The 27,781-nt window shown below is 38.0% G+C and overlaps 2 long non-coding RNA genes across 3 annotated transcripts in view; one reads left to right on the top strand and one right to left on the bottom strand.

Moving 5' to 3' along the window:
* Window positions 1-1,606, top strand: part of LOC138032954 (uncharacterized) — a 19,667-nt gene extending 18,061 nt beyond the window's left edge. For both annotated transcript variants that reach the window (XR_011128524.1, XR_011128525.1), the window contains exon 5: window positions 1,339-1,606. This is a non-coding gene — a long non-coding RNA (uncharacterized lncRNA). The remainder of the gene's footprint in view (window positions 1-1,338) is intronic.
* LOC138032953 (uncharacterized) overlaps window positions 513-27,781 on the bottom strand; it is a 27,545-nt gene continuing 276 nt past the window's right edge. Inside the window, exons 2-10 of the long non-coding RNA XR_011128523.1 lie at window positions 26,918-27,032; window positions 25,894-25,945; window positions 14,825-14,910; window positions 14,670-14,745; window positions 12,014-12,098; window positions 8,210-10,144; window positions 7,509-7,780; window positions 4,220-4,406; window positions 513-1,238 (exon numbers count right to left, since the gene is read on the bottom strand). This is a non-coding gene — a long non-coding RNA (uncharacterized lncRNA). The remainder of the gene's footprint in view (window positions 1,239-4,219; window positions 4,407-7,508; window positions 7,781-8,209; window positions 10,145-12,013; window positions 12,099-14,669; window positions 14,746-14,824; window positions 14,911-25,893; window positions 25,946-26,917; window positions 27,033-27,781) is intronic.

Raw genomic sequence — 27,781 nt, 5'->3', positions numbered from 1 at the left:
CAATGGCTTCACCTTTAGCCAAGTATTATATTATTGATGACATTATTTGTTGTTTTTAAAATTCTCATGATGCAGATACGTTTTTTCAATACCTTAACAAATGCCATCCCAACATTAAGTCTACGATGGAAACAGAAACAGATGGCAAATTACCTTTTTAGATGTACATGTATCCAAGCAGAGATCAAGTAACAATGAATGTTCTTGTGTCATTTCTGTTTTTGGAAATAAGACTTACACTGGTCTAGTAACAAATTATGTTTAATTAAGACTATTATAGATATGGCATATAAGATTAACAAGACTCTCTTGTGATAATGGCCACAGGAAGTGCAAAGCTTGACAAGTACATGTATATATGTGGAGCCTGCATTTTCAGATCAGTGCCTGGTTGTCCGGAAGCCGATTAATTTCAACTTTTGTTTCATGTTTTCCATGAAACTTTGTGCAACATTTCCAAAACAGCATCATAAGGAAGACCTTCTCAGTAGTTTTCATTTCTATGCTAAGGAAACATCTCTTCCTCTCTTTTCTGATGACTCTAAGTGCAAATTTTATGGTGCAATGTAGTTTTTAAAGATATAATGTTTTCTTTGTTATGAGTTACATTTATTATTATTTTAATATAGTAGTTGATGTATAATGTTTTCAAAGGGTTTTGATAGTAACAGACAAGTGAAGTATTTCTAAACAAAACGATGAAACCATTGAGTTTATAATACCCTCTCTGAATCCACAATTAGACCATGTCAATTTAAAACTTAAAGTATTTGATTCTCTATGTATTATAAATTCAGCTGCCATTGTTTTGTATTCTGACTAACTGGGAATTGCATAAGTTTCTGTCGAAACATTAAATTAAAGGCTTTGTGGTTTTCTCCAAATTCTTTATTTGATGTAAATAGTTTTTAATTGTAGCTTGGGTAGCCTATACGTGTAGTAGGGAATGTAGAATTCAGTTTTGGACCTACCTCAGATACATTGGATTCTTTTTTAAAAATGTAATGTATTTGGATTTCTGTTTAGAATTTAATTATTTCCTGCATCTAGCCTCATGGTCGGAAAGCCAAATATGCATAGCTGAAGAGTTGTTACAACGCATTTGAATCCTTACTTAGTACTTAAATGTACTTGTTGTACAGTGTTTACTTGACTGTTTGTACATGTAGCTTAGTCTATAAAAATTACATTTTTCACGTCCATACTACTTGTTCCTTTCTTCTTGCACATGTAATTGCCTGAAAGATGAAACAGTTATTGATTGGAATTTTTTTACCTTACCATTTGAACGTGTCTTTTTTATTAATTTTATCCTTGATTCTATTTCTTGTGCTATAGGAGCATGAAAACATTACAAGAGTTGGATGTACTTATAACGTTGAAGAGGACTATGTAAGGAATTTATTATTGGGGTGTAGGTTGTTTTGAACGTGTTTTTTCAGTGGTATTGTGGCATTTGATAGCAAAGAAGGTGAAATAGCATATCTCAGCATTGAGATTTAAGGCGGCTTACTTCAGTTTTAATAGGGTTGCAAGATGTTTTTCATTCTCTCTTTACTGTTTGTTTAAGTCTTTTGTCATTCTATGTGACTTTGAACAATTAAATGTAAACAAATGGCCAAAGTGAATGACTGAGTACCTAAAAAGACAGTGGGCATTAGTAGTTTTAATCATGTTTTTCGCAAAATCTACCCATATGACCCCCCCTGAAAATGTCAAGGATAATAAATTGGCTCTGATTGAGCATTTATGCGAATCAGAGCCAATTTGTTATTCTTTACATTTTGAGAAAAACATGATTTCCTAGTGCCCAGTCTCTCTTTAGGTACTGGGTTGTTCATTTTGGCCACTTGTTTACGTTCAAGTGTTCAAATTTACATACATGTAGAATGGTAAAAGACTTATTTCATTCACTCTTATTGTAATGTTAAATCAGGAATAGATGCACCTTCCTCCTGGGGCATTTTAAAAAAGTGTTTTTTTTTTTTTATGATATTCTTGCATATATGTACATTTTCAGTTTTGTATAATGTGTTGATAAACAAGTTGAAAATAATTTCTATGAATGTATTTGGTTTGATTTGATTATTGATATTGTGATGGAAGTGAAGTACTCAAGTCCATCTTTCTATTTTGCATTCTGTGTAGTTGTGATGTTTTTGTGTGCATTGTTTTGAAGTTTAAAGGTTTATGTTGGGTGTATATTCATTATTGTTGTTTGCTTTCTTTCAGGGTTATTTTAAGAAATTGTGATCTAAGAAGTGTGTAGTTTAGGAATTGCAATTTTGAGAGTAATGTGTTTCTGTTTTTGCGTGGGATGGTTCCGAGAAAAATTTTTTTGGGTATTTTGCGATATATTTACAAATATAAGTCTGAAGGACGTTTTTGTCGAAATCTGTGTATAAGATATAAAGTAAGGTTTTGGAGTAAATTTTTTGTTGAGGTAATGTTGTAACAAAGAGGAAAATGAGGCAAATGCATTTCTGAAGTATTTCTTTCATATTATTACAAATCTAAAGGGATAATTGTAATTTCTATTTTTAAGTACATGTTAAGATAGTGTACCAAAACTCAAATATTTTTCATCTGCAATCGGCCCCACCAAAAACAAACATGTTTTATGAATTGTGCCCCAAAATTTCGCTTTTTATCCGCCGGGCAAAACGCGCAAAGTCATCAAAACTAGCGGTAATTTGGACCCACGACCGTGGCATGAGAGGCATGGGTCTATTCCTCGACTTGACGTCACAAACTGCTTTTGCAATGCAAAGTCAGTTTATGACGTCAAATCAAGATTGGACCCATTCCTCTCATGCCACGGTCGTAAGTCCAAATTACCGCTAGTTTTAATGACTTTGCTTGTCACGTCAGTTTACGTTGCTTGCAAAATTCTGGGTAACAATGTTAACGTATGTTTGCTTTCAATGGGGGAAGATTTATAGTAGGAACGAAATATATTTAAGTAAAGGTGCACTATAAGGTTCTTTTTCAACTGCTAGAAATAAGCGTACATATTAGAGGTTGAATCCCATTGGAGCATTGCACCTGCAGCGAATGGCTTACATCTTAAGGTTCTTCTTAAACTGACAGTAATAAGCGTACATATTAGAAGTGCCAGTTATAGACGAAAATTACAAGTCATTCCCGCACCTATCAAGACAATTAAAGTATCTTGTATAAGAGACAACTGCTTAAATTGTCCTAATATGTGCCAAGGAACATTTCTAACTTACGTCTAGCCGACACTACTAATAAGTACGTTTCGTTCAGTAAGCCTTTGACGAAAACGCGTAAGCCCAGAAAATTGACCTGCTCCCAACTGTTTGGCTTTCTAGCTCAGTTGGTTGGAGCATTGCACCGGCAGCTCATGGGTTCGAATGCCATTGAAGATGCCTGAATTTTCAGCTGTTTATAAGAGACAATTGCCAAAATTGTACTCTTAAGAGCTAGGATCACTTCTTACTTTAGAAACAAGTGTGGTAAGATGAAACTCTGCTAAGTTACGAAAGATTCGCTGGAGCAGATTCGGAGCCACTTTAACTTTTCCACATTTGTTTAGTACTTTAAAGAAAACCACAAAATTTTTAAGTTTATAAGCCTTTTTTCGAAAAAAACTTCTGTCATCTTCAGTTGATGAATGTACAAGGCATTAGAAGTTGAATTTATAAGTAGGAAAAAGTGCTAATTATACTAGTGACAACGAAATGTACAGAAACTGTGGCAATGTACATTGCGTTGTTACTAGCATAATTAGCACTTTTTCACACTTATAAATTCAACTTCTAATGCTTTGTACATTCATCAACTGAAGATGACAGACGTTTCTGTCGAAACATGCCTTATAAACTTAAAAGTAATATCAAGATCATTTGTTTAGTAGCTCCAAATTTACTTCAGAGAAACCCGTTTAATACCGGATTCCCTTGTTGCTATGGTAATTTGCGAGGAATCAAATCATACGCGGCGGTAGAAACGAAAACACAGTGTTAATAGGCCATTTCCGAGTTCATGTCTACCTCCTCTTCAAGGCGAGTCTAAGTGCGAAGTTCTTGTTATGAAAAGTAGGTTTCATTCATATGTAAAGTAGAACTAATTACCATCACAAAAACTTCGCACTTAGACTCGCTTTGAAGAGGAGGCAGACATGAACTCGGAAATGGCCTATTGTACGGAAGAAATAAGAATTGAAAGAAAAAACGAGGTGCCCTGTTATAGATACCTTGCGAGCAGTCGTCCTTTTATCCTCAAATTAGGGGAAGGGGGTGGGAATTCTCGCGCGTCCAGCACGCTTAGAAAAATGCCAACACTCGCAAAAGGGGCTGCTGATTTGTGAAAATACGGCCCAAAATTGTCTTGGTTTGCTTCGCCTTCTTTAGATTAATTTTCCTTTAAAGTTTTCTCGGCACCTGAAACGAAAGCAAAAAAGAAGATACATCAGGTAAAGTAAGGTACCGCGATTAGCAAATTACAAGGAACTCCACATAATTATTTTTTGGCGGGAGAGGGGGAAAACTTAGATCAGGGTTCCTTTTTCGGTTGTTAGATCAACCAGGGACACAGAAAGTCATTTTAACCCATATCAACACGAGCAAAATCCAATATGGACTACTAGCTCCCCCAAGGTGCGAAGCATTATCGGCTATGAAAAAAGTAGAGAATAAAGTTATTCCTTTGTTGATTTATGAGAAGTAAAATTATCTTTGTTTCCTTCCGACATTTAATTTCGATTTGAAATAAATGTTCCAATACTTTAAGTTTGTCTCGACTGCTTATGTGTAATGTAAATTCTGGAACGAAACAACCCAATTTGACGGCCTTATGTGTTGGGAAGTCTGTACGCCAGGGAAATTGAAGTCACGAGACTAATTAATGTTCTTTGTGACGTCAAAATTCAGGGTAACGTAGAGAGTCCAAAGGCAAATACTAATTGTTGTTGTGCAAATGCTGAGGTCGGGAATGGTATAGCAAACGAAAAATGTTTGGTTGAGCAAAGGTTCTTGTTAAAAACGCACTTTTTACTGCTAACGTAAACTTGACTTTCGTTTGTCATAGATTTTCCCACTCACCTTTGGGCAGACCGAAAAACTTGATCGGGACATAGGAACTTTGCATTTGGTGTTGTCAGACGAATTTTTAGCAACCTATCATTGCTCCGCGAAGTTTCCAGACTCTTTCAAGTCTTTTATTCCCTTTATTTCATCATTTTATATTATTTGATTTAATTGTGAGGATTTATATGCGAATGTATGAAATATACTCTTCGCCCGAAAATAGCCTACTAGCCTAACTATTATGACTTCTTCATCCTTGCTTACATGTATGTTTTCTAGGCTTTTTTTTCTACTGTCTTCATATGACTTAAAAAGTTCGCAGATAAACCTTTACTATTAAAATACAAGCGATAAAAAAGGACGACGTTTCGACTTTTCTACAATCATTTTCAAGTAAAAGCGAGTTCAAATTCATGTCCTCATCTCCTTCGCTTTTTTAACCTTTATCTCTTTATGTTAAGGAACGTAGAGTGGCGTCTGTCTCAACTAGAAGTATTGCTTTCATATTGCATAAGTTGTTGTTTGGATTTGTTGTCGTTCATTCTCCTATTGCCCTTATAGAGATCGTCTCTTTTTGTGGGTTTACTTATGCGAGTTTTGCAAAAGAGCTATTAAAGATCTACTGCCCACCAATCGCGCAAATAGTTAAGGAAGGTTTCTTAGCAGCAAAACCGCATTTGTAGAATTATAGTCTAGCAAGCGCACTAGCACGTGAATTTGCTTCGGGTGTAATTATAGATCAGGTTGAAGGTGTAATGCGCCCGTAGGAAAGATTAGAAATTAGTTGCCTAGCGACGGGCAAAGGGGCAACTGATGGTGGTGACCGATGATACATCATTTTTCTTGCCATTTAAAATGTCAGTGTTTAATTTTCTGCTCATTTAGTCTTTGTCTTCTTCCCCTGAAGGCTGACGTAAAAAGTCTACAACTTAGTGGAAAGTTCATCGAAAGCCTCTACATCTGGAAGAAACAGGGGCTTAGGAAGTTTCTTAATTTAATCAAATAGCTGACAAAAAATTAGCTTTGACTGTTTTGTTTAGTTCGTACATGGCTTTATAATATGGGCTGGTCGCTGTAGCTGGCAACCATGCATTACGAGAAGGTCTCATTCGTTTCAACGGGAATGATCTTAAAAATCCACACCTGCTTCATTGCGGTAGCCCATAGAAGTTTATCCCACTATCCCTAGTTTCGAGTGTATGGCGGAAACCTTCTCTTTAAATGCAATTCTCAGGGATATTAATTCCTTGCGCCCAAATGATCACTTACCCAAAATCTAACGTGACATAAATGGGAGTTACTGATAGCAAGTGAAGTGCTGCAAGTGGACCTTCCCATTTTCACGACAAAACTGAGTTTACTGAAATTAATCCCTGTAGGGCGAAGTTGGTATGTGACAAGAAATAAAATAGTAAAATCTTAAAAAGAAAGGGAGAGATTCTGAAAAAAGTTATTTGAACAGACTATTTATTGCGTTTTTCTCAATGTGGAACTAATACCGAGTTTATGGAATCCAAGCGCTTCGTTGTTTGATCAAGTGAAGGCCAAGGAAGGAATAGCTTTGTTTCATTCAAAGAATCCCTAAGTAAGTTCAGTATCGAATATAACATTACAGCCTGATTTGGGATATACCAAGTGAATCAAAGTGAACGAAAAGTGAATTTCAAAGGCACCGAAGTACAACGCAAAACACCTAAACTAAAATCGAGAAGTATACTTGCAAAATCATCTACAATACAATACAATATTCTTTATTTTGAGAGGGTAATACATGATTAACCCAGTAATGAGCCCTCTGTATATACCACAGAAGACAGACCACAACACCGGGAACTACATGCCCTACTCTTTGCGACAAGTGTGCGAGTTCTTTTACGTCCCAGCGGATTATGAACATTGAAGGATTGTGATTGTGGCAGCACTTTCTCCTCAGTTATTTAAAGACCCTGAGTGTGGGTCCGGCCGGAGTTGAACTCACGACCTCCCGCGTGACAGCCCGGTGCTCAACCAACTGAGCCACCGGTGCACCGGTGCGCGGTGTCTCCAACAACAGTATTCCTCCACTGCAGATGTAACATAGCGAAATAAATTTAAATGCACTAGAACAAACTCCCATCCTTTTTAAATAACAAACTTAAGGAAGCAAAGTTATTCGTTTTCCAGTACGAGAAAATTTAAAACGTTCTTGACACAAATAACATTTTATTTCATGCTGAGGCTATTGTAATGTAGAAAAAGTAAACTGGAGCTGGCGATTGCTAAAAAAGTTAATTGTAACACAAAGCACTAACTTTGTCGCTTTGACAGTAAAATACCGGTGTATGTACTGTTGAGAGAGAAAGATCCAGCTTAGCACAACTTTAGGAATGTCACCGTTTCTCAACATTGCAAACGGATTATGACTGGTACGCTGACAAAGCACTAAGCGTTACCAAAGGAATTACACTGCGACACTACCTGCCAGCATTTGCACTCTTTACCGAATTGAAAGAGACGAACCAGGAACTACATGTATTCTTCTGCCAGTTCTGCTTATCACAAGACTGAGTTGTTCTTATCTACTGTGGGTTCCCATGATGTAGCCTCACTGTTTTTTAGACGACTTCAAACAGCAAATTATTCCTCCGACAGCACTTTCTCCAACTTGACGCACCTTAGTGATTGAATGCCACAGTATCATTTCAGCACAAACGTGTCAACAAAGCAAGAAACTTTTTCGACTGTTCAACCTGTCCCAAAGGAACAAAGGAATCCTTAATTATGCACAAAGTCCAAGCTAAGGTGCCAAAAAGCAAGCAGACTCTGTTGGGAACGAATTGGACAAAATAGAAATAAGAAAAAATATTTGCATACTGTCAGCAATAGCCAGAAGAAATACTTGAAGAAATAAACGTTTTTTGAGGTACGACAAAATGGAAAAGAGGAAAAAATAAAATGTTTCAAAGTCAATAAAATGGAACATAATATTATCGCACCATGTAAGCGTTCACAACTTTAAAAGTTGGTTCATTCCACGAAAACTATATCACACTACTTTAACCTGTTGCAAAGCGAGATTAATTTCTGTATTAAGTATGAGGGCCCTGGGTTCTCTTTTTTTAAGGAATGACTTGAATTCGGTCAATTGATCAAGGGAAGGTTAACCCGACTCTACTTACGCAGAATTTGCTTGCATCAAAGGTGAATTGATGTAGGTTTATTTAAATCCGAAGGAAAATTTGCTGTCGAGAAGAAAAAACACTAAAAATGGATTACTGCTTTGCTCACCCACTGCCGGACTCCGCAGGCAGAACGTAGAGAATGCCAAATGCCTGTTAGCTAATCGCTGTTACTTCCTATTTCGGGTCCACATTATTCGCGGTTCTGCATCCCAATGTAATACTTTGGCTGCGTGAAGAAGCAAAACCCATGGAGGGCAGAAGGGCCCACCCCACAGGCCGGGAGACAACACCCGCCTCGATCATATTTGAAAGGCGCATCTATCCACGTGGCCATAGACAAGTGGGTACCAGTTACCAGCAAAATGCTATCTCCAATAACCAATACAAAAGGGGACTGAGTTACTTCCGGTTAACAAAGGAAGTAAGAAAAAGGTTTATTCATATTTAAGATTTACACACTTGTTACTCAGTGAACCACAAGGGTTGGATATGAAATAGAGGCAGAATGGGCCCTTTGCTTTTTTAACTGCCATTTTGTCCATTCCGCAGTTAGGACCAATTTCTGGCCGTAGTTAACCAGAAATAAATCTGCCCCTTTTTGCGTTGTAAACCGGAAATAACAATTCATGATATCTAAATGGGCCCTTTGCAGGTTAGTGATCACGTGGTACAAAAACCGCCATACTGGAACGCAAATTGCGCACTGGGACATCTCAAACAAAGCAAGATAATCTAAATTTTCTTTGTTTTTGATGTCCCAGTGGGCAATTTGCGTCCCAGTATGGCGGATTTTGTACCATGTGATCACTAACCTGCAAGCAACTTTGGCAGTCGCAGGCAAGCCTGAAAAAAATATGAATGACGAAGAAAAGTTCCCTCAATTCTCGGTTGACATATTTCTTACCCAGTGAACCACAGGAGATGGAGTATGAAATAAAGGCAGAATATGGCATTATTCTGCAAAGCTCATTAGCTTTATAAACAATATTCTTTCTTGACTCCTGCTCTCAATGGTTATAGTGCTGTTGCATCAAAGTGAAGGAAACTTTACTTGAAAAAAACCACAGCTACGACTTCTGATAAACAACACGTACACAATGTGTATGAGAACAAATATTTTTGCAATATCATTGTGACCTGACTTAATCAAGCCAGCGTTTCATTTGGCAAGTGTGCCAGCGCTTGTCCTTCTGTTTTTGTTGTCAAGCATGGAATAAACTGACATATAATCAATGGTAGCATTATACACAAAGAGTCATAACGTGACTATTACGTATTGAAAGCTAGAAGGCCAGTTTTGCAAACTTTGGTAGGTCTCTTTGCCAAATTTAACAGCAGAAATGCAAGTGGGATGCTGAACAGTGCTTGCCCAAATTCCGCATTTTATAGAGTTAAGGAGAGTAGCATAGTGCCAAGCATAACTAAAGTGAATTGAGCAGTTTCCATTGATTTTAAATTAAATTACAGTTTTTTTTCTAATGATCCCTTTTTTTTAATGATTCCTGTTTCATTCAGGTGTCCCGACTAGCTTCCTTTACCTTTGCTTAACATTTTAACCAAAAACTTATTAACCAACAGTCCAAGCGCCAGTCTCTGGGAAAACATCCTTGCCATGGTTAAGTTGTTACAATACGTGCAAAAAAAAAAAAAACCTTCAATAAGTGTCCCTTTGAGTGGCAACTAAAATCCCGTACTTTGACTTTGAAATTTCCACCATAAAAGAAAAAAGTGTTCTAACCTTTGCAAAATCTCATTCTGGCAAGAGACAGGATCAGCTTGCAATAATATTGCTTTCTTAAGAGTTATCCATCCTCCAACTGTTCTTACAGTTGTAAGTGGTTAAATGCTGAGATGTCTCTTACCTTAGCATAAGGCCTGCTTGCCCTTTCAACTACCTGCAGCTATAGCTTCCGTGCTTCCATAATTATTTCCCTTTGGAAACACAAATCAATAATTTTATGATCATAGTGTTTTTGAATTCATAGTAAACTGAATAAAGTAAAATCTTATTAGAAACCAAAGAAATAAAAATAGGGATTTAGAAATTGAAGTCTGGGATACATAAATAAGGGCTTTGAAAATAATTTTATATCCAAAAAAAAAAAAAAGCTAGAAACATAAACATGAAGGAGTGACAAAGATTACACATCGATTGTGGGGAACTTCCAGTATAGAGAATGAGTACAAAGTTGATCAAATCTCACAACCTTGCAACCAGATATTGGATTCAATCTTAGCATCAATTTTAGGGAAGGAAGGGGAGCAGGGGGTAGCAAAATGTATGTATAGTGGGGGGGGGGGGGGTGGAAGTGGTACGGAAAATGAGATTGGTTACCTTGAGGGGGGTGTGAGTATTATGTGAAAAAGGGTTGGAGTAGGGCTCTTTAGGTAGTACTTATAACTTCATATCATTTGTTTTTTCTTTAGTTGGACCTCTACGCACTTCAGGTTTAGATAGGTTTATGTACTAGGTACCCTATGCAAGGATCCACTGGGAACAAAATGTAAGCAATTCAGGGGTAAAGACAAGGTGCATCCTTAGATAAGGTACATAAATTGTATCTGCTAAAATTGAATCTTTCTAAGAAAATTGCTTTTCATTTTGTGAATTATCCTTTCCCCCCAAATTCATTCCCAAGAAAACCATGTCATAACTACACAGAAAAGATTATGATCCCTTTAATAAGATAATAACACCGATAATACTAACTTTGAAGCTTAGCCAAGCATAAGTGGTATACAAGGGGTGCTTACCATTTAGCCAAAAAATCCGGAAATTTCAGTTTGAGGTCCAATGGAAAGGCAATTTCCTGGAAAATCTTTTCGGACATTGTGGACAACCTCCAGAGGTAGTCCTCTTTTTCCGTCCGGAACGGAATTCGCGAAAAGCTCTTACCATTTGCGAGAACCTTCCATTTCCAGGCCCTTTCTCACAAGATCGAGTAAAATATGCGGGATGGAATGCTGTGTAGTAAATTGTAAGCGCCTTTCTCATCCGGTTAGTCATTAAATTCGGAAAATCGCTTACCTTTACGCAACGATCATTCCATCCGGATTATTTGGCTAAATGGTAAGCACCCAAGTACTACTAATAATAGAGTTACTTAACCCACTGACACCCCCAGTTGACGAGTAAAATCATCTGCCGTTACACAGGAAAAGATCTTTTAAGTCTCACTTCCAGGTGTCAATGGGTTAATGGGAAGACTGTGAGTTTACATTAAATCAATTGAAATTAATGCAGATCAAATGTCATATTAATGTTGTTGTACCTCAGGTGTAAAAGAGTCTCTGTTACGAGCCTACAGTAGGAAGGCCCATCAGGCCAGCACTTATCTCCGGTTTCCGTAGCATGAAGCGACTAGGAGTATTTCCACTCCCCCCTGGATGGGATGCCAGTCCACTGCAGGGTTACCCCCAGCATTAAATTCGCTGGTACTCACTTATACACCTGGGGGAGAGAGGCACCGTGAGAGTAAAGAGCCTTGCCCAAGAACACAACACAATTTTCCTGGCCAGGACCTGAACCCGGACCACTTGATCCGGAGGCGAGCACTCGAACCACAAGGCCACAGCAGGTGTACCGAGACTAAATCTTTCTGGTCATGAGCAGAATAGTGAGGCAACAAACTCAACTGATATAAAATTACTTATATGTACATGCGTCTGTTTACAGAATTTATATCTGGGGATCAAACCTGGGAGGCTGCAAGTTCTCCGTAAAGAATTCATACGATTCTTGCTGAGTTTTGAAAATGTACATGTAGAGCAAGAATAATAAATTATTGAGCAAGATCCCACCTTGGTACAGGGTAGGATTTTATTCTTGTCCACAGATCAAAGAAACTTGCTGTCTTGGTTAATGACCTCAACAGGATAAGCATTCCTAAAAAAAAAAATTGATGCACTGGAGATCAGCTTTAGACTGAGAGGTTTCAATGGATGCCAACAGTGGACCCTTGAACCCAGCCCAAGTACAATTTATAAACAGAGCCAACTGAATAGAGTGTAATGTGAAGTGCTAGATTTCAATCCCATATGAACCATGTGAGCGTTAGCCCCACAGACGGAAATGGGCCCACACAAGGACAGAGAAAAACTCTGACCAGGGTGGGAATTGAACCCACGACCTTCGGGTTAGATCTCCGCCGCTCTACCGACTGAGCTACAAGGTCAGACGGGAGCAGGCCGTGGGAAGTGAAGATGTTAAAGTCACGGCAATGAACATGTACAAGTACAAGGAAAGGTTACGTTTATACAAACGTTGGCCGTGTAGCACTTATATTTTAAACAGAGCCAACTGAATAGAGTGTAATGTGAAGTGCTAGATTTCAATCCCATATGAACCATGTGAGCGTTAGCCCCACAGACGGAAATGGGCCCACACAAGGACAGAGAAAAACTCTGACCAGGGTGGGAATTGAACCCACGACCTTCGGGTTAGATCTCCGCCGCTCTACCGACTGAGCTACAAGGTCAGACGGGAGCAGGCCGTGGGAAGTGAAGATGTTAAAGTCACGGCAATGAACATGTACAAGTACAAGGAAAGGTTACGTTTATACAAACGTTGGCCGTGTAGCACTTATATTTTAAACAGAGCCAACTGAATAGAGTGTAATGTGAAGTGCTAGATTTCAATCCCATATGAACCATGTGAGCGTTAGCCCCACAGACGGAAATGGGCCCACACAAGGACAGAGAAAAACTCTGACCAGGGTGGGAATTGAACCCACGACCTTCGGGTTAGATCTCCGCCGCTCTACCGACTGAGCTACAAGGTCAGACGGGAGCAGGCCGTGGGAAGTGAAGATGTTAAAGTCACGGCAATGAACATGTACAAGTACAAGGAAAGGTTACGTTTATACAAACGTTGGCCGTGTAGCACTTATATTTTAAACAGAGCCAACTGAATAGAGTGTAATGTGAAGTGCTAGATTTCAATCCCATATGAACCATGTGAGCGTTAGCCCCACAGACGGAAATGGGCCCACACAAGGACAGAGAAAAACTCTGACCAGGGTGGGAATTGAACCCACGACCTTCGGGTTAGATCTCCGCCGCTCTACCGACTGAGCTACAAGGTCAGACGCGAGCAGGCCGTGGGAAGTGAAGATGTTAAAGTCACGGCAATGAACATGTACAAGTACAAGGAAAGGTTACGTTTATACAAACGTTGGCCGTGTAGCACTTATATTTTAAACAGAGCCAACTGAATAGAGTGTAATGTGATGTTTGAAAAAGAAATAAATTACACTTGTCTAAAAGAAAGCTCATTGTCTGCATTGACCTCAATTCACTTGACAGTTACGCTTGCCACTGAGCACCCTTCCTCTCCTTAACTCTATAAAATGCATTTGAGCAAGGCACTGTTCAGCATCAGCTGTTAAATTTGATAAAGAGATCCACTAAAGTTTGCAAAACTGGCCTTTCTGCATTATACACATAACTCGTCATGTATAATGCTACATTTTCTCAAGTAATTTCCATGCTTGACAACAACCACAGGAGGACAAGCACTGGCACATTTGCCAAATAAAAAACTAGCTTAGTTCAGGTCACAACAATACATCAAAAGTATTATGTGTACGTGTTGTTTGTCAAAAATCATAGCTCTGATTTTTTCAAGTGAAGTTGATGCAAAAGCACTTAATTCAAAGACTAAAGATACACAGCAGGGGTCAAGAAAGAATATTGGTTTTTAAGAATCAAATGATCTTTGCAGAATAATGTCATTGACATATTTATTTTGCTTTTTGTTAAATCAGATTACCATCAAAAGAATTTCATTGGCTAGTAAAATCCAAGAGGAAACTGCAAAAAGGGTTGCTCATCAAATCGTACAATTCAAGCTCCAGTCTTTGGAAAAACATCCTTGCCATGGTGCCTATCACCTCAACACACTTTTCCTCTTTATTTATACTCCGAAATTGTACCAAATACATCGTGTTGTTTAAAGAACCTTTTGATTGAAATTTTACTTTTTTATTGGCTTTCAAAGACGGGAAAAGTGATCATACTTTGATCCATAACCGAGCAATGAAGGAGAATGGGTTCGATACCGGGTTGACGTCACAAATTAATTTTCATTGAGATAGTTCTTTGAAAACAGCGATGCAAATCAATTTGTGACGTCAACCCGGTATAGAACCCATTCCCCTTCATTGCTCGGTTATCAATCACGGTATGACCACTTTTCCCGTTTTTCAAAGCCAATGAAAGAATGAAATTTCAATCTAAATGTTCTAAAAACAACACGATGTATTTGGGATGATTTCGGAGAATAAATATATTGGAAAAGTGTGTTGAGGTGATAGGCACTTTAAGTTGTAACAATAAGTGCAAAAAAAAAAAAAAAAAAAACCTTCAATATATTTGACTAATTGAGTGGCAACAGTACACTGTACAGTAAAATCCTGTACTTTGAAATTTCCAACATAAAAGAAAAAAGTGTTCTAACCTTTGCAAAATCTCAGTCTGGCAAGATATAGGATCAGCTTGGCATCTTAAGAGTTTTCCATACTCCTGCCTGTTCACTGAAAGATTCAGTGAAAATGTACTGTAAGGCCAGCCACCTCTTAAGTTGTTACATGTAAATGCTGAGATGCCTCTTACCTTTACATGTAGTTAAGCATAAGATCTGCTTGCCTTTTTAACAACCTGCAGCTACACTGTACAGCTTCCCTTGCTGCCATATTTTTCTTTGGAAACACAAAGAAAAAGAAAGGAAAGACACTTTATTTAAGTGCCGAATCTTCTACAACTGGAGCTCTGATTGGGGACAATGTAAATTAACAAATCAACTCAAGTCAAATCAAATTTAACTTTTTGAGGAGAGGGAAAAACTGAAGTACCTGGAGAAAAACATGTCGGTGCAGAGTAGAGAACCAACAAATTTAACCCACATGTGATGCCGACTCTGGCCTGAGTCAAACCTGGACCACATTTGTGAAGTTCTCATCACTGCGCCACCTCTACCACCTCTATCAATAATTTTGTGATTATCATTGATAGTGCTTTCGAATTCATAGAAAATGAATAAAATTATAAACCAAATAAAGAAAAATACGGATTTAGAAATTGAAGTCTGGGATACATAAATAAGAGCTTGGAAAATATATCACTAGAAACATCAACATCAAGGAGACTGACAGACATTAGACAGTGATCACAGCGAACTTCCTATTACTCTGTTTATCTGTTTATTGTAGGATTCATTATACATGTATGATAAATGTTCAATATGCACTGCTTGCAGTTACATTAAAGTTACATGTAGTCAAGGCGAGCAGTGGTTACACATGTATATAAGAGAGAACAAGTAGAGAAATTAAGCTGTGGTATTCAGTTATGCTTTACAAACAATATACAGCTGTATTATAGAATGCATAGGTATACAAATTAACTAGTGTACAAAGTAAACAGTCATTTAAAATAAGTAAATATCATCTAAAATGAAATCAATACAAAGTGTCAATATGAAAAGCCAAAGTACTACCGGTAACTCTTAAAGATATTTTGTTATTAACTTAAAGACAGATAAATCAATCTTATCAGTCATTTTCTTCTGAAAGTCTTTGGAGTAGGATATTGTGGATTTTAATTTTAAAATTGTTTTTGGATACTTAGATGGATTCTAAGAAAATTGTTTTCCATTTTGTGGATACTCCTTTCCCCCCAAAGTCATTCCCAACTGAAGGAAACTACATTGTATACATGTACATGTATGTAGCACTGACCTCCCAGCTCTTTAAGATGTCAGAACTACATGTATAATAATAATAATAATAATAATAATAATAATAATAATAATAATAATAATAATAATAATAATAATAACTTTATTTAAGTCTCAAATCTTATAGCCGGGCACATGTGCCCTACTAATCAGGGAGATAATTAATAAGAAAAGATAATAACAATAACACTTACATGTAATATTATAATAACTTTGAAGCATAGCCTGGAAGCATAAGTGGTATACAAGTACTATAATAGTAAGGTAAAGGTAAAGTCTCTGTTATGAGCCTGAAGGCCCATTAAGGCTGGCGCTTACCTCCGGTTCCCGTAGCATGAAGCAACTAGGAGTATTTATGCTCCCCCCTGGATGGGATGCTAGTCCATCGCAGGGTTACCCCCAGCATTACGCTAGTACCCATTTATACACCTGGGTGGAAAGAAGCACCGTGAGAGTAAACTGTCTTGCCCAAGAACACAACACAATGTCCCCGGTCAGGCCCCGAACCCGAACAACTCGATCCGGAGTCGAGCACACTAACCATGAGGCCACCGTGCCTCCCCACTATAATAGTACTATCGGTAAAAATAATTATATTAATGGGAAAACTCTGATCGATTTTAATGAAATCAAATCACATAATTATTATCTGGTGTACCCAGAGAAAATCTCTCTCAGACTGGTCTGAGCAGAATTAGATAAATGTCGGCAACAAACTCAACTGATATACACTACAAGTCTTGCTTGACAAAAGCACCTACATGTAACTCTGTACAACCATAACAGAGAAACCATGAACTTAAAGATCTCTGCAGTTGTGTCTATATGTACATGTACAGTGTACCTTTGGATGGCCAGCTGTATTTATATACATGTAAAAAGGGCACTTAACCCTCAAAAAATGCACATACATGTGCAAATTGAAAAATGAGGCCCTTGCTTTGACTTGAGTGAGTGAGCAGTACTGCGACTATACATTGTAATTTTATTGTGGGTAAATTCATCGTTGCAGAAACAGCTAGCTAGACCACAAGCCACTAGTCTCGCTTCTCATGAAATGTCCAGGCTTGACTAGAATAATTAAGTGTTTCAGAATGTGCTACATGCCTCTTCACTTTAAAGAAGTAGTTCATGTGTCTAATTTGTATATAATAGAAACAAAATATGTGGCAGATGCATTCTCCAGGATCCAGTCAACTCCTCATGAAAGTAAGTTAGAACACAAGCATTCTAGATGCTTTGCCAGTATCGAATATCAAATTAACAGAATTCAGGGAGGCCCAAGATCCTTCATGCAAGAAGATAAAAGGTTATTGCATTGAAGGTTGCCCAGATAGGTTCCACTTTCCTGATGCAGTGAAACCACATTGATCAGAGAGGTGACCATGGAATTTTGCTGACGTTGCCATAAATCGTCCCCTGCAGCCATGTTACAGAAACCTATTGTTAATAGACTGAGAAAGACGTCATTATAATTAATTTTAAGAACAATCCCGCAGCAGTTTTACTTGAATGTACAAAAATTTCACTAAATGCATAACTAGGAGAGGTGAATAATTTTCTGCATTTAAATACATGGCATCTGACAGGATGCGGCGATGCGGATCCGCATAATTCACTGAAATCCGCATCTTCCGCATAATTCCCATATTTTCCGCATAATTCCCATATTTTCCGCAAAAAACAGAAGAAATATCTGATATTAGTGATAAAGCAGCTCCTTAACATCCTCAAAAACATAAAAACCGAAGAAATTGACTGTTTTGAAACGCTTACTTTCCTGAACATTGAAGAAAACACACAATTTCGTTCGCAAGATGAAAGTTCGTAAGAAAGATCGTAAGCAGTTTCCGTGCATTTTTTCGCCAATGAGCCTGGACACTAGTTTTTGTTCCTACAATGCTTTCCATTGGACGAGAAACAGTTACACTTCCGCAAATGACGTAACTGATAAGAAACTAAGGGCGCGTTCGATTAACCGTATTCCGGAATAGGATTTCATGGAATACAAGTTCGAAATCCTTCGTTTTTACGGAGATTCACATTAAAAATGTCGAACACCTGCTAAAATGCTATTTTAAACATATCTTTATTATCCTTGTTGTTTCAAAACGCCAGACATACCGTTTTGAATTCATCACTTCACGTATTCTTATTCCGGAATACGGAGCAAACGCACTTTAAGTCAATGATCGAGGGAATGGATCGCGCTCCAAAGGTATTACAATTTTGCTCCATTTCCCCCATATTGAAACAAAATTCATGATGAGAAACAAAATAATTTTTTATCGCTTTATTTATTTTACCAAAAGTTGCGGGAAAATCCCAACTGCTAACCCTTTTATTTCAACGGTGAAAGCTGGTCGCAAATTGATGACTCCTCCATGTAATTTAATCACAAAGGGCAAAAATTCAGTCACAAATGCGATTGTATTGGTTGCAGTTTCGATTACGGATTTACCGTCAGCATGTAAATACATTGGACGGGCCTAATTATTAGTTTTATAACTTGTTTAAGTTTCCGCATAATCCGGTGTAATTTCCGCATAATCAACGCATGTTTCCGCATAATATGGCCAAAAATTTCCGCATAATCTTTAATTTTTTTCCGCATCCTATCAGAAGCCATGTAAATATGTTTAAAATTACTAGTTACATGTAACTGTTAGTATTATTAGATTAAACTTATTTCATTATTTCTTTTTTTTTTTTTGTAAATCTAGCTCTGAATTCAGTTCTTTCTGTAACTGCCAGAGAGTTTTAATAAACTTTTCAACTTTTCAACAAAATAAAGGAGGCAGAGTAAACAAGTCTGTTTCTGTCTGGTGATTGAGTCTCGGCATGGTAAATGTTGGCTCTCATAACATTTCAATACCAACAAAAGAGAATGTGATTGTCTTACCACAACTACCCAGTGACAGGAGAAAGCCAGAGGATAGCTGAGCAGCATTCACTTCACTGCTGACACTTTTAAATTTCATCCCCTGATGCAAAGGTTTCAATCACTTTCAATACCAACACCAACTGCACAAAGCAGTAACGAACAGCTGAGTGGCATTCATTTCACTGCTCACACTTTTAAATTTCATCCACTGATGCAAACTAGGTATAAAGCACTTTCAAGCGCATCACCAAAAGCACACTGGAGAAAGGACAGCTAAGTAGCATTCATTTCACTTCTCACAATTACAGATTTCATCTAAAGATGCCCCCACATGCCCCCTGGATCCTATCCTGACAAGGATCGTAAAAGTCTGAATTGCCTTCAGTTGACGTTCTTGCACCACCCATTACTAACCTAGTTAATCTGTCTCTCTCCCACGTCTATGTCCCTGAGGATTGGAAAACCACAAAGGTGAAACCTCTACTCAAGAAATCAGGCCTTGAGTTAACTTATAAAGTTTTTAAGGCATCTGTCCAGTTAGCAATCTGCCTTTCATCTCATCATCAGTTCTTGCTCAATTGCTTCCACATGGTGAACACGATGCTCCTTAATACCAAGTAAGATCCAGTCAGGCTTCCGAAAATTCCACTCAACTGAAACTGTGTTGCTCAAGGTTCAAAGCGACATTCTCATGTCTATGGACAATCACGAAATCATGCTTCTAGTGCCACTAGATTTAAGTGCCGCTTTCGACACAATTGACCATCAGATTCTCCTTAGTAACCTTGAAAATGATTTTTGAATCACTGCTTCAGCCCTTGACTGGTTCAAATCTTATTTGTCGGATCAAAAGCAACAACTTCTCATCAATGACCAATCTTCTGATGATTTCAATTGAAATGCGATGTCCCACAAGGCAGATGTTTGGGTCCTGTTTTGTTCATTAAAATAATGTTTCTCGGATCAATCACATACATGAAATTGCTAACCGTCTTCCCTCTGTTCATGGGTATGCCGATGACACACATCTCTCAGTCAGGCCACATTGTGGTTCTCCACGATACCGTGCCCTAGCCGCTATTGAGTCCTGTGTTCCTGATGTCTGTGTGTGGCTCCTTCATAATCGCCTGCTAATAAACGACTAAAGAACAGAATTTTTAATTGTTGGTTCTCGATCTCTCTTCTGGACTCTATCATTAAGTCTCTTGACAATGTTCATAATTATTTTAGGTTCTTGGGTCGATTGTAACATGTCCATGTTGATTCACATTTAGCAAAACATTGTAGCAAGGCCTTCTGTTCGTTGTAATACATAAATTTAGCCAAGCCTAGACCTCGCCAGGTCCGCATTCCTAGGGGCCCAACACTCACTCACATAGAGCATGGCACCCCTTGACTTTACCCCTCGTACAAAATGACAAACTCTTGCATGACAGTATGGGTAGCAGTTCCCTGAATTTACCCCAAGCAAATTTACCCCAAGCAAATTTACCCCAAGGAAATTTTAAAAAAATTATAAAACTAATAGTTAGGCCCATCCAATGTATGGGGGGTATGGTAAATCAGGACTCAGTATTCCGGCCAATACAGTCGCTCTATGTAACATGTAACCGTAAGAGGCCCTGTACATGTATTCTATAATTATATAGTTTAACCAAGCTGTTAATAATAAAGCCCCAGAATATATTAATGAACTGCTGCTTAACCCCAATCCATTTCAGCTTATTGCCTACGTATGCTCTTGTGACCAGGACCTTCTTACTGTGCGGGCCTTTGTGCATTCTGGGCAATAATAGTCTGCAACAAACTGCCTCTCGAACTTCAATCAAGTCCAAATGCTATTATTTTAAAGTCAGAGTTAAAGACATACATTTACCTTTTTATGTTAGCATACACTGTTACAGTACATTAAGTATCATTCACTATAATTGCTAATAGTAGATTTCATCAATTAATAGATGCAAAGGTTCAGGCCAATTTCAACATCACCACCAACAGCAAAGAGGAGAAAGGACAGCTGAGTAGTAATCATTTCACAGCTGACACTATTAAATTTCATCCACAGATGCAAAGGTATAAACCACTTTCAATAGCATCACCATGAATAGCGAACACAAAAAAGGACAGCCCAGAAGGATTCATTTCACTGCTGACCATTTTAGATTTAATCCACAGATGCAACGATGTAGACCTAACATCATATGAAGAGCAAGTAATAACCCTTCCCGCACGATTTTGAATTTTTTGTAAAATTATTTATCTTTTAGCTGCTTACCACATGTATCCCACAGGGGTGAGCAGTAATCAAAATAAGGTTTCATGAGTGATTTATATTAAGTTATGAGGGTGCTGAGGGGGTCAAAAGGCTTACTTCATTTTAAAGCTCTTATAATGCCAGCACATTCCTTTTTACATACATTGTATATACTCAATATGAGTTTCAAATGAAAGTTTTTCATAGGACATATACAAAACATGGACCCCAGGTCCATGGACCACCCCTGTGGACCTGGTCCATGGACCCCTTCATGGACCCCTTCATGGACCCGGTCCATGGACCACCACTTATTTTGTAAAGTTACAAGCAGAGAAATCTTCGGACGAAAGAGAGAAGCCATACTCGCACTTATCTGGAAAATTTAATCTGAAGCCCATGACTACGATCTATGTCACGGAATTTAACGTCTGTATAGACTACGATCTGTACAGACTACCTTTTTGGCCAAAAAAAAAAAAAAACACCCGGTTATGACATAAAGTTGCTGCTCTCATTCTTAATTACCGGTAACAGGAATATAGGGCGGTTTTTTGCTTATAGTTTATGAGGTACTGATTTAAGCAATGTCTCTTATAGACACCTATATACCATGCATTTCAAATTGGTGGCTCCAAAGGGATTCGTCTATAGCCCGCACTTCAAATATACATTCATTTAATTCATAGTGTCCTTCACCGGAACAAACGAGCCCAACAATTTGACCAGCGCGTTCTACCGTCATCATCGCAAGGGTCATGGGTTTCACCTGAAAGGTGTCTATAAGAGACAAATGCTGAAATTGTCCAGACAAGTGTGTTAATTAACAGGAATATAGGGCAGTTTTTCGCTTATAGTTATGAGGTACTGATTTTTAAAGCAATTGTCTCTTATAGACACCTATATACCATGCATTGTCCATGCATTGTTGCATACCATGCATTGTCCAGATAAGTGTGTTAATTAACAGGAATATAGGGCAGTTTTTCGCTTATAGTTATGAGGTACTGATTTTTAAAGCAATTGTCTCTTATAGACACCTATATACCATGCATTGTCCATGCATTGTTGCATACCATGCATTGTCCAGATAAGTGTGTTAATTAACAGGAATATAGGTGATAAGTGTGTTAATTAACAGGAATATAGGGCAGTTTTTCGCTTATAGTTATGAGGTACTGATTTTTAAAGCAATTGTCTCTTATAGACACCTATATACCATGCATTGTCCATGCATTGTTGCATACCATGCATTGTCCAGATAAGTGTGTTAATTAACAGGAATATAGGTGATAAGTGTGTTAATTAACAGGAATATAGGGCGGTTTTTCGCTTATAGTTATGAGGTACTGATAAATTTAAGCAATTGTCTCTTATAGACACCTATATACCATGCATTGTCCATGCATTGTTGCATACCATGTATTGTCCAGATAAGTGTGTTAATTAACAGGAATATAGGTGATAAGTGTGTTAATTAACAGGAATATAGGGCAGTTTTTCGCTTATAGTTATGAGGTACTGATTTAAGCAATTATTGTCTCTTATAGACACCTATTAACATGCATTGTCCATGCATTGTTGCATACCATGCATTGTCCAGGTAAGGTGTCTATAAGAGACAAATGCTGAAATTGTCCAGATAAGTGCACGGACCACTTCGCTCTCTCTCTTAAAGATTTTTCTTACAAAATGAGGGGTGGTCCACAGGGGTGGTCCATGGACCGGGTCGACGCAGCTACACGGCCATACTATATATCAACGAAAGTTCTTACACATTCAACGCTTTTCATGTTCACGTGAAAAACAGTTTGGAAGATGTTTTGTTTCTGCATTTTTCATGAAAAATGCCGCGTTGAGTTACAGAATGCGCGCAAAAAATGAAATCTTTTTTATATTCAGGTAAGTTCACCTAAAACCAGTACCTGGTCAGCAGTCAACTTAAAAAAAAAAACACAGCTGACCTTGGTGAGCTTAAGCTTGAGCCCGCGATATGGTAGTGTGATACTGGTAAGCGGATACCTTGTTTTGACAGGTGTCAATTAATCAAAAGACAGATTTCCAATATCAAAGATGGATGCTGTAAACTAGCATGATACTGGTCACATTGGCATACATGGAGGGGTGGACATACGGACGGACGGTTGATGACGTCATGGTGATGAAACCAAGATTTCTCGCATCGATGGGTAACTACCACATTTTCTTAACAATAGTGCTCTGCACGCGAGCGCCTTTGGTGCGTGCAGAGCTCCGCTACAAGTACATGTTTAAGAAAGGACAGCTAAGTAGCATTCATTTCACACCTGACACTTATAGATTTTATCCCCAGATTCAAAGGTCTAAACCACGTTTTAACAGTACAGTAGAGTTAACATGTCGATAGTACCCATGTCATATACTTAAATGCCCACTCTCGGCTTTTTCTGATCTTTTGTCGCAAGACAAGATTATTTCTTTCACACCTCCTTAAAACATCAATATCAATGTTCCTTTAGTACATAATAGTTTCAATTGACATTAATTTATAAAACAGACTAAAGAAACTGATTGATATATATTTCTCAAACTCATTAATAATTCATAAGCCAAAAACAAAAGAAATCACTACCGTGAAGGAAGTTTGGATATGTGGTCTTAATTAGCATATAAAATTCGCCAACTTTGATCCCAAATATCTCAGTCCAATTAAACTACTGATTCCTTTGAGAAGCAATATCGAACACTCGAAAGCAGTTAAAAAACTCGGCCTTCGGCCTCGTTTTTCAACTCGCTTCTCAGTGTTTGGATATCCAATGAAACACTCCTTCTCGTGTTTGATATATTACACCAAAGATGGAAATACCTAGCGTCTATTGAGAACCATATGATAACTATAGTTCTCGACTTAGACACTATATAGTCTTGTTTAGTAACATTTGAAATGTATCTAGGCATCTACCTACATACTCAAGACACACACTACTCGGTATTACTTCGTAAACACCAATGTATCAATGCATTGTCAAACTATTGAATATTTTTAAAGCATAATTTCATCAGCAGTTCATAATAGTTTGACAGGAGAATGTGACTACTTTGTCAAAAAATTTACTTTAGAGATTTCACATGGCTTACCGGTAGACGTTCAACCAATAATTGCTTCAAAAGTAGATACATGTAACAGGAAGACTGAGATCTTTGATAACACTCACAGTAATTTTTGCCAATGGTTGACTGCTGAAGCTGAAAAAGTTGTTTTTTCAATATTAGTCTTAGAACGTGCTTTATACAACGTCATATAGAAGTTCCTTTTTGACCCACACACTGTTACAGTATCTATTGTTATAATTATGTGTGAATATGATCTGGCGTAATTTGAGATTGTTGAAGATGGAGGGGAGCAGCTATTTTATGTAAACATACATTCCAGCTACACCACGCAGTACACAACATGAGGAAAAACCATTAGGTTTATTTTGGTAGTTTAGACCGAGCACCAGTAACTATAACGATACGTTATACTACAACCTATTACAAGATCTAAGTACAAGGCATAAGACAAGAGACAGAGCTAGCGACAGTTTACACAACTACTACTGTCAGACGGAGGCCAGAAAAAACCCGCCGGAAAAAACCCCGTGGGGAAAAAAAGTCGGCAGGAAATCTGGGTAGGAACCATGGCACAAACTCTAAAAAGCCCATCCTACGAGGCTACAAATTTCAAACGCGTCTACCCGTGTTGACTAAAAGAACATTATACTTAAAAATATATCTAAGATCGAACGAGGTGTCAGCCTAGAATGACTATCTCACATGCTACAAACCTCTAATATAGTCCTCCTTGACAACCCAAAATGCACTTCGACTGGACTAGTTCCAGTCGCCACTGCTCCAGTGCTGCAGAAATATTTCATTTCGGGCTAATTTGTATACACTCAAACGCCAGAAATTCCATATTGGAGGGTAAGTGTAAAACCAAGTTAAGTACATAAAGGTCTAATAACTAAGTTATAAGTTTAAAGTAATGGAAGGGCACTATAGTATCTGTATTTTCACCATAAAGAGTAGCATAGAACATCACGCAGATAATATGGTTTTATTTAACTTGAACTTTCTTGAGATGCGATACACAAGCACTACCCCAAGCAAGTACAGCATAATTATGATAGATATGGATATATCAAGTCATAAGTTGTCTTTAGAAGTTGTTTTAGTGAGAGATACTGCCTTAGCTTGAGGACAATTGCTGTACAGTGTATTTCCATATACTCTCAAGGATACATATAAAGATATACAAGTGTAATGTGTTATTTCCATGTCATTGTTTCATCAATTAAAACTCCAAGACAATGCAATTTTTCTTTTCCACTGTATCAAATGTATTGTCAAACTACTGAATATTTTTTTAAGTATTATTTCAGTATTCATAATGGTTTGACAGGAGAATGTTACCGAGAAAGCCTGTTTACATAATCGCTGCCATCCCTCAAGAATTTCAGAGGTTTTAAAAAAACCATGGATAAGTTGAATTTTTGATAAAAAGAGTTAAAATAATTATTAGGGTCACCTCGCAGCTCTTACAAGGTCTCACCTGATTGAAGACCACCCTTGAGGTTTAACAAAAGAACAAATAACAGAAGCAATGGACCCTAGGCCTAAAACAAAAGGGCCATTGTTTCTGTTACCCTAGGCCTAAAACAAAAGGGCCATTGTTTCTGTTATTTGTTCTTTTGTTAAACCTCAAGGGTGGTCTCCAATCAGGTGAGACCTTGTAGGAGCTGCGAGGCTACCGCATTATTATATAATACCATTCTTAAAGTTCTCACCTTTGCAGTTATAAATTTAAGTCCTTTTCCTTTAGGGTCTGATTAGCTCGTTCTGCAATATTAATAGGCCATTTCTGAGTTCATGTCTGCCTCCTCTTCAAAGTGAGTCTAAGTGCGAAGTTTTTGTGATGGTAATTAGTTCTACTTTACATCTGAATGAAAACTAATTTTCATAACAAAAACTTCGCACTTGGACTCGCTTTGAAGCGGAGGCAGACATGAACTCGGAAATGGCCTATTTCTGTGCATATGTTAAACTGGCACACAAGCTGCAGCAGTAACAAAAAATAACAGAAATAATGAAATCATAAATTGATAACTAAAGGATGCCAACATTGGAATTTTTTGCATAAATTAAAGCAGTGAGGGAGATTGGGTGACTAGTTAAATATAAAAAGGCTATCCGTAATGTAAGTACCTGACATACTAGATCGAATAGCCCATTTCCGAGTTGCTGCATGCCTCATTTTCAAAGCGAGTCCTGGTGCACAACCATTCAGATGCAGATGAGTTGCATATTCTTATGCAAATCAAACTCATTTCCCTTCCAATAGTTGAGCACCAAGACTCGCTTAGAAACCGAGACAAACAGCAACTCGGAAATAGCCCATTCTTTGGTGTTTTATTGTAAAGTACCTGCACCATAATTATCTTTCAGTTTGTTGAATTTGTAATTTAACATTGTACTGTATACTCATTATTGTACTAACGCTAGCTGATTTTACTTGTAAACTGGGGACGTCAAGGCTGCTGCCTAAGAAATTTTTTCCAGAGTCCTTTGGGCTTCCAGCATTAAAATTTAGTAGCCCAAGTCATTTTTTCAAGAGCCCAGAATTAATTAATTAAAAGTTAGGTGCCCATTTGGGCTACTCCTTCAGAAATTTGGACGCCTGCGCTCACAATTAAGGTACCCCAGGTGACTGGGCGACCATTAGGCAGTAGCCTTGGGCGTCCTAGGGCATTTGAGGTGTCATTGCGTTAAAAAACACAGCAGTGTACCCATTATAGATGTACATGTACATACCAGTTTCCACACAAAGACTTCTTCAATTTGCGCAGTGTCGGTAGTTTATATTCATGTGGTCTCATCGATCACTTGTGCCTTTATAAGAGGATTCTCTCTAAGTCAAACACTTCTGCTGAATAAAGAACATTAGACTTCATGGCCTACATCTAAGGAGTATATTTTTTTTTTGCTTAAACAGGCTGGTCAAAGCCTGATCCCGGGACCTCCCGCAGGGAAGTCCACGGCGGATGACCTGAAAATATCGACCCCGGCCCCGGTCCATGGTCGTGTCTGACACTTCCAGACTGTAGACAAACTCTAAAAAATTATCACAGTTACTGAAAGCTAACCGTTTTAGAATGGGTGCTTAGACTTAAATACTCAGTTTATTAGGGCTATTTGAAATGGGGGGTTAAACTTAATAAAATACTGTTTAATTTCAAAGCTATTTGTACACTGTATACAGTGTACAAATAGCGATGTTTTTCGTGACGTCACCTATTGTTATTAATATGCCAACCAGAACCCAATTGGCTGTTGAAACAATGACTTCCTTTGTTCCTTGGTTGGCAAATTTGAATATCAAAAGAAATGTGACGTCAATGTTTGTAAACAAGAAATAGACCCATTTCAGTAATTCCCAACCTGAAGGACAAAAAATGGTTGTTCTGTCCCCTGAGAGAAACAAACCTTTCAAATGCAAAGCAATCTTATTGTTTTGTCCTCCAGATTGGGAATTAACTGAAAGTGAAAGGGGTCTATAATAGCGCTGATAAACACTTCTCTTAAAGTCTGTAGTCTGCAGTTGTCATTCAGCTGGTCCGTGGACACCCCTTACGGACCGGTCCACGGACTACCCCAACGTATCCCCTTTACGGACCA

The sequence above is a fragment of the Montipora capricornis genome, chromosome 14 (assembly GCF_036669925.1).
Source record: "Montipora capricornis isolate CH-2021 chromosome 14, ASM3666992v2, whole genome shotgun sequence".
Lineage (NCBI taxonomy): Eukaryota > Metazoa > Cnidaria > Anthozoa > Scleractinia > Acroporidae > Montipora > Montipora capricornis.
This window is presented reverse-complemented; position numbering and strand designations above follow the sequence as displayed.